Source organism: Ursus americanus, chromosome 6, assembly GCF_024610735.1.
Source record: "Ursus americanus isolate L20-20 chromosome 6, mUrsAme1.1.p, whole genome shotgun sequence".
Lineage (NCBI taxonomy): Eukaryota > Metazoa > Chordata > Mammalia > Carnivora > Ursidae > Ursus > Ursus americanus.
In genome coordinates this window covers 18,521,530-18,529,151 of record NC_142132.1, presented here as the reverse complement: position 1 = coordinate 18,529,151, position 7,622 = coordinate 18,521,530, and the positions used below count along the sequence as shown (strand labels likewise).

At 42.5% G+C, this 7,622-nt stretch overlaps 1 long non-coding RNA gene across 1 annotated transcript; it reads left to right on the top strand.

Annotated features, from left to right (window-relative positions):
• The first annotated feature begins 738 nt into the window (after positions 1-738).
• On the top strand, positions 739-7,381 carry LOC123795841 (uncharacterized). The gene is made up of 4 exons (XR_006780614.2): positions 739-865; positions 1,270-1,321; positions 5,580-5,724; positions 6,648-7,381. It is a non-coding gene; the product is annotated as an uncharacterized LOC123795841 (long non-coding RNA).
• Positions 7,382-7,622: the final 241 nt, after the last annotated feature.

Genomic DNA, 7,622 nt, shown 5'->3' with positions numbered 1-7,622 from the left:
AAGATGTGGTTCGTATATACAATGGGATATTACTCAGCCATCAGAAAGAATGAATACCTACCATTTACATCAACGTGGATGGAACTGGAGGGGATTATGCTAAGTGAAATAAGTCAATCAGAGAAAGACAATTATCATATGGTTTCACTTAGATGTGGGATATAAGGAATAGCATAGAGAATCTTAGGGGGAAGGGAGGAAAAACTGAATGGGAAGAAATCAGAGAGGGAGACAAACGATGAGAGACTCTTCAGGAAACCAACAGGGTTGCTGAAGGGAGGTGGATGGGGGATGGGGTAATTGGGGGATGGGCATTAAGGAGGGCACGTGATGTGATGAGCACTGGGTGTTATATGCAACTGACAATCATGGAACATTTCATCAGAAACTAATGATGTACTATATGTTGGCTAATTGAATTTAAATTAAAAAAAAAAGAAATGATGGGTTCTAGAAGAGAAGTTGGTCCTTTTGGAAAGTTTTTTCTACTAAACTGAGAGTTACATAATTCCAAGCTCTGTTTGAAGGCAAGCTGCCAAAAGTTTTGGTTGCTGAAAGAACAATCATTTTCCAAGTTCACTTCAAACCAGACATGGTTAAGGAACTTTAAATTAGGGAGATTTTCGAGTGAACATAAATTACTCTGGTAATCAAACATATGTTATTAAAAAAAAAACTTCAGAGAAATGAAGTAAGGCTGGAAATATGAGACTATTGAAATCCTTTCCCCACAGGGCAAACCAGCAGAGGAAGTCCACCGAGGAAAAGTTCTTGGAGGAGGTTCCCACTTCTGAAAACAAGATGGTTCTCCACCGTTTTCACGGCTGGGAGAGGGAGAGGCGTAGAAATAGCCAAGGGGATACAGGTATACGTCCTAGTTTCTCGTGCTTATTTTCTAGATACTCATATTCACATGCTCTTTACCTTGCTTTTTCACATAAAATTGTAACACAAGTGCTTACTCACGTCGCTACAAATCCTTGTAACAGAATATATAATGGCTGTGTTGTTTCCATGGCACAAATACACTGTAACTCATTTAACCACTGCCCTCTTGTTGGATGTTTTGGTTGTTTCTCTCTCTCTCTCTCTCTTTTTCCCCTGTAGGAAAAAAAAATATTGTGATGAACTCTCTCTCTGTACCTAAAGAGTTGTCTGTATTTGGAATTATTCTCTTTGGGGAGATTCTAACATAGAGTGAGTTCCAGTACCACAGTGATGTGTGAGCCTCTATTTTTCTTTCTTTGTTTATTTTCTTTATTTCTCAAGATGTCGGGAAGAGGTTGAAGACAAGCTGGTCTGAACTCACAGCCTGGGAAAGGTATGATTTCAAAACAAATATTTATGTCAAGGAAAAAAATATCTCAGCAAGCCTATATATAAAATCAGGATGCTACTGACTACTAATTGATAATATTTATGGTTTAATAAGAAAACTGTAAGTTGAGTTGTTTAATTCTTTGAATAGTCTTCTGCATAGATAGTGTTTCTTTACTCACTTATTATAAAGTATCTAAGTCCCCTATTTAGCCAGAAAGTCAATTTTACGTAACATTGATACATTTCATCATATTGAACTTACACATTAGACATGGAAATATACCGAAGCATATAATTTCTCGTGTTGCCATTACTACCCATTAGGAGAGTTGTTTAGTTATTATTTGACCATTGTTCAGACCGAAGAACCAAAACACAGCCTGGAGGACAGACTTGTCTAAGTTCACAAGGCTAAGTAGAGACAACACCAGTGCCTGGGGCTGTGTTTCCTGATTCCCAGACCTGCAGTTAATGGGAACACTTTATCACCCTAAAGTAAATCAGTCTTCATTCTTCCATTTATCTCCGCATGCAGTAAGTGGAACAGTGATTGTACCTAAGAGGGGGTCAGTATCTAGATGCTGGAAATACAGAGATGAAAAAAAATGATTCCGTTCTCAAAAGCTACCATTAATAACGGGAGAATCATAAATGCCAATGGATTACCAACAATTTGATTATGCAAAGCCGCTACAGCACTTAAATGCTGAGGGCATGCAGAAGGCATGTAACTAACAAGCGGGGAGTCAAGGAAAGCTTTCCCAGGGCAGGGACACCTGAGATCATCCTTAAAGGAAAAATAGGTTTACAAGCCAAAGAGGAGGTGTGTGTGCTGGCCTAGGACACTCAAAGCGGAAGGCACAGAAGGTCGTAAGCATTAAAGGGTGTGGGCTTTTCTGGGAATGGTGACATCAATTCAGTGCCATGGGGTCCTAAGACTTGGAGGGTGGATAAATGGGAGACAAGGGAGGGGGACTGGATGCTAGAGGGCTTGTGGGTCATTCTGAGAAGCCTGGACTTGGAGCATGAGATGAAGAGACTCAAGAGTATTTTGCAAGTTATGTAGCTGTGTGTGTGCGTGTGTGTGTGTGTGTGTGTGTGTGTGAGAGAGAGAGAGAGAGAGAGAGTTTTTGCAGACAACCTTAACTGTGGATGAGGGTGGGTAATATACTGGAGAGGTTGACACTTAGAGCTGGGAGATCTTTGATGAGGTGATTGCAAGGCAGCAGGTGCAAGAGCAAGATCTAATCTAAGCCAGTGACGGCCAGTGACAGCCAGTGACGGCCAGTGATAAGCAGGCAGACGTAAGAGACACTGACACAACTGAGTCTCTGTTAAATGCAGGGACTAAGAGAGAATTGGCCACCAAGGATACTATTAAGATCTTTATTTAGGGAAAATGAGTGGAAAACTAGAGCTGGAGAATACGAGGAAGAGAAGCAGTTTGAGGGACGGAAGGTAAGAGCGTGAGTTACCTTAGTGATGCTGGAAGGACTCCAAGCGGAGGCGTGGCCGCTGGAGATGTGAGCCGAGGAGTTAGGGCAGGAGACAGATTTGGAATTTGGCTCAAATGCAGTTTGTGTGGTTGAGGATGTGGAGTGGGGGGTGGGGGGGATCCTCCGGAGACGACAAGAGGGAGAAAAGAAGAAAAGAGAAAGAAGCACATCTGGGAGATGCTGACCTTTATTAAAAAACACTCAACAAAGGAGACCGGGAAGAGAAAAGGGGCAAGAAAAAGCAGCAACTTGGCAAAAAGGGAGGAAGATTTGTTGTTTCTCTGCTTAAAAAAAACTTCTGTTGGAAAGAGGGTGGCTGGATAAGTATCACCCAGCTAGGACTCTGTCGTCCAGCAAACACTCAACCGAACAGGGCTGGGGACCAGGATGGTAAGCCCAGCAAGCCTGGGGAAGCCAGGGTGTGTGCGGGTCCCAGCCTGACATCAAAGACTGAGGCAGATGGTGTGGTCCTTGGGAACGTGTCCAGAAATCTGCTTCGGAACTTGGCCTTTCTCATTTTCTAAAGCAGGTCGGCGGAGAGAGAAGAAAGAGGAAAGAAGAATCACCAATGCTCCGTTTTCTTGATCTTATTTATTTCACCAACCCCGCAAGGCAGGTGGGGGAGAGAATGGTATCTGCTGGGGGACTCTCCTCTGTCCTCTTGTTTCCAGGCTTCCATCACAGAGCCTTGCAGCCTCTCTTTTACCCCTGCAGGAAGCTGCTTCCTTTTTTCAGTTGGTGGGCTGCACAGCCCCTGGCCCACTGGCCCACTGGCCAGCCCCTGGCCCACAAGTGACTTAAGGCCATAGGGTCCCTGACCCTCTCCTTGTTTTGGAGGTGACCTTATTTTCTGTCTGAGGCCCATTATCCCCTCTTTATTGCCAAGAGTTACTGTTGGAGAAAGTAAATGTTTATGAATGTGTGGTGGTTTTGCCTGAATTTGGTTCAGTTTTTGGAAAGGGTGAAATATTAGAAATCTTGGGAATTACTGGCTGGGAATCCAGGCTGCATTCCCAAGTCCCAACATGCCAGTTATTAAACTCATGTTGACCCTCAATTTGACTCATGTCTATCTTTATTTTATTCAGATTCTTTTTTGGAGAAGAAAAGCCTTATTTATTGACCTGTGGTTGAAATCCCAACATATGCCCATTTTATACATATGAGAAAATTGAAGTCATTCAGTCTGTAAGTGACAGGGATTAAACCAGAGTCTACACCCAGAGATTCAACCCAGGCTCCTCGTTGTATTTTTCTTCTTCCACACTGCCTCTTCAGGTTGAAATTATATTGACAAAAAGAAAAAAAGGATGCTAGTCATAGTACGTGACTGCAGTTACAATGAGTTAGGAACGCACTGAAGCCCGCTCTTGATGTCCTGCTTGCTCCCAGGTCATGAGTTCAGGAAACACTTCCTGGTGTATTCCCATGAGGTATATTCTAAGATGGCCTCTTCATCGTCCCTGCTGGGAAAGAACTGAATGTTAGCACAGCCAACACTCTTCCTTTCCCCAAAGATTCCACTTCTTTTGATGATGCCAATTTTCCTAATGGGGAACAGGGAAAGGGTCCAGTTTCTTTACGGGACCATTCAGGCTGTTCCCCAGGGCAGGCTGATCCTTGGGAAAGTTATGGGAATTTCCCTGCAGGTTCTGTCATAGTCTGGCCTGTAGAAAATTCTTGACAGTTTCCTCTCATGCCAGCCACTACCCCAGCACCCCCCTCAACCCCCCTACCCCAACAAGGGCATGCATGTGAGAATGCTTTGCATTGACTCCCTAAGTAAGACTGTATTACTTCACTTGCTCTCACAAGATCTCTGCCGATCCATTTTCCCAGATGAGGAAACCGAGTCACAGAGAGGCAAGGGAGCAGTGTCCCAGGCTAACCGGACATAGATAGGGACTAAGCTAGTGCTCAGCATAGGTTTATGTCTCCTGACTTTTGGCCCACTTTACGCTGCAAGAGTGGTTGTATTTAAAAATTGCACCCCAACATATAAAACAGAAAAAAGGTGGAAGTGAGTTGGAAAGAGTGGGAACTGGGAGCGCCTCACAGTCACCTTCCCCTTTACTTCCTGTGGTATATCCCGAAACCCACCCCTGTAGCATGCATCTACTCAGATTAGATTCTGATGATATATTTTCTGATTTTAGAGTCTGGATGTTTGGGCCAAGAAAAATGCCTCAAGACTAAGAATTGTGGTGTACTGAACCAGTCTCAGCAGTTCTAGGTTCCAAACTCTGTCTCCCAGCCTTACTTGAGTTGAAGTGGCCTAGTGTGAAGAGTAGGAGATTTGGAATTAAAAGACCCGAGTGCCGATCATGGCTGTGCCATTTATTCGCTGGGTGCCCTCACCATATCCCTTTGTCTCTGAGTCTCCATTTTCTCATGGATGAAACGTGCTTATTCCTCTCCACTGCACGGAGCCACAGGGAAGGTTCGAGATGACATATGTGAAAGTTTTGTAAAATGTTAATTATTTGCATGGAGGTGTTATTTGTTACTGTCACGCCACTTCTGTCCTTTGAAGTGAAGGAGTTGAAGATATTTGCAGAGTCCACCTTTCACGCATGTACGGACTTAAGCAGTTGTGTACATCTGTGTGCTAGGGACTGATCTAGTTGGCCTTTAGTTTGTGTGATTCAAAGACAATTTGGAAAATAGTGAAAAGCAATCAAAAGCAGATGGAGGAGGATAACAGATCCTGTCACTGACCAAAGGAAGGAATCCGCTGGGTTTCCATTACTATTGTCTTTTCAGATATTCAGAAGTCAGGACTACTTCCAACATCTTTGAGGGGGCGATGAGACTCACAATGGAGATGAGAAGATGAATCTGTGATTACCCTGAACTCCCTTAGTATAATGAATATCCAGCTTCACCCGTGAGTTGTTGTCTGTGAAAGGTAGGTGCTTTGAGAACTGTGAGACCAGTTGAGTTGGGGACCATAATGATTCACCAGCTGGTGGCTTATTGATGTGAGAATGCTGAGACCAGCTTAGCTGCTGCAGGGACCTGGTCAGTGGTCTCCAAGCCTCCTGGGCACAGGTGCTACTTTCCTACTTAGATTGGGGTGAGAGCTCTAGAGGTGGGAATAGGGAGGGGGGTCTTAGGGTGAACCGCCAGCCAGGGGAAGATCCCAGCCAGGGGAAGTCTTATTCATTCTGATACATTTTTGCACTTTGATAAATCTTTAAGAAATAAACACAGCTAACAACCTCCAGCCAATATGATGTTATATTTGCATATCTTCATAAGACAATTTGAATATACCAAGGCCAAAGGCTAGTAATAACCCACACACTCTGTGCTACTTTGAGAAATAGATCAATGTGACATAAAAAAAACATTTTTATCATTTTAAAATAAAATACTATTTAAAACAATACAAGTTTAAAATATAAAAATAATTACTTTTAAAATAATAAAACTAAAATAAATCATGCGTGAAATCCCCCCATTCCTCCCATGCAACCAGAGTGCAGGAGAAAGGTGTTGACCTGGAATTCTATATGGGGTGATCAATGCAACTTTTTCATTTTATTTTTAACAACTATATTTTTCTCTGCTCACTTCCAATTTGGAAATGCTTGACACACAGAACATTTGTTGTGGAGATAAGGGGTGAGGATTTAGTTTGGTTTGAAATCTAAATTGTGTATTCCTTCGCATTAGCATTTGTTCAAGTAAAGATGTACGGCAAAACATGTTGTTTTTCGAACTAAGCTTTTGAAGGAACAGAGACCTAAAATATAAATTATCTTGTGGAGAAGAGATGGTTTAACAACTTTGCAAATTAATGAAATAAAGTTGTTTCTTGATTATTAGGGGTTTCCTCATTAGGATGATTAAAAAGAAGAAGAAAAAGGAAAAGAAAGGAAAGAGAAATCTCAAATCATCTACAGATGAAGGCAAACAGGTCAACTCTGGAGTCTCCAAACCTCTTTGGTTCTTATTATTCAAAGCGTGTTATGAGGACCAGCCCCACCTGCCACCCCCAGTCACCCAGGAGCCTGTTGGAGACCGTGACGCTAAGGCTCCACCCTGGAACTTCTGAACCGGAAGCTGCTGTTACCAAGAAAACCTAGGTGATTCCTGTGCACGTTACAGTTTCTGTGGCTTTGGTACCGTGAGTTCCCAGGGCTGAAATCTGGGGACAGTCCCACCTTAGACCTCTAGAGCCACAAGGAGAGAGACTGCTGATGTTTCGAGTGCCAGTTTTTGCCAGACACAAGGGAGACAGATTTCTGTGAGTGACCAAGTATCCTTTAAGTGGCTGCCTCTGGCCCAGGGCTGTGGGTGAATCAGAGCACGTGATTTAGTGGACAAAGGACATATATTTAGAAAGAAAATGATTTGCCAAAAGAAAGGAGGGTAGGAAAAAATAATATTACTCATATCTGTTTTTCATTATAAAATAATATTGCTGTTTTGCATGCTTTCTAGATTCCTTAGGGTATTCTCTTGCCACTTGGAGCTTCTTTTTTTTTCTTTTTTCATATTTAGAAGCTATTTAATAGAAACGTTACTGCATGGGAACAAAAATATTTTTCTCACAAAATGTTCCCGTTCAATAAGTTGCCACATATTTGTGTTCCATATGGTGCTTCATACACTAACAGGGTCTGGGCAATGCAGTTGGCAGAGCAGGAGAGGGGGAGATTTATGTTTCAAGCAGCTGTATCAACCCATATCCAAGGATTTTTGTTTTGTTTTGTTTTGTTTTAGACAAAAGATAACCGATGCTTAATTAAGACAAAACATAACAAAACATGTACTGTTAAAGAGGAGTTCAAGCTAAGT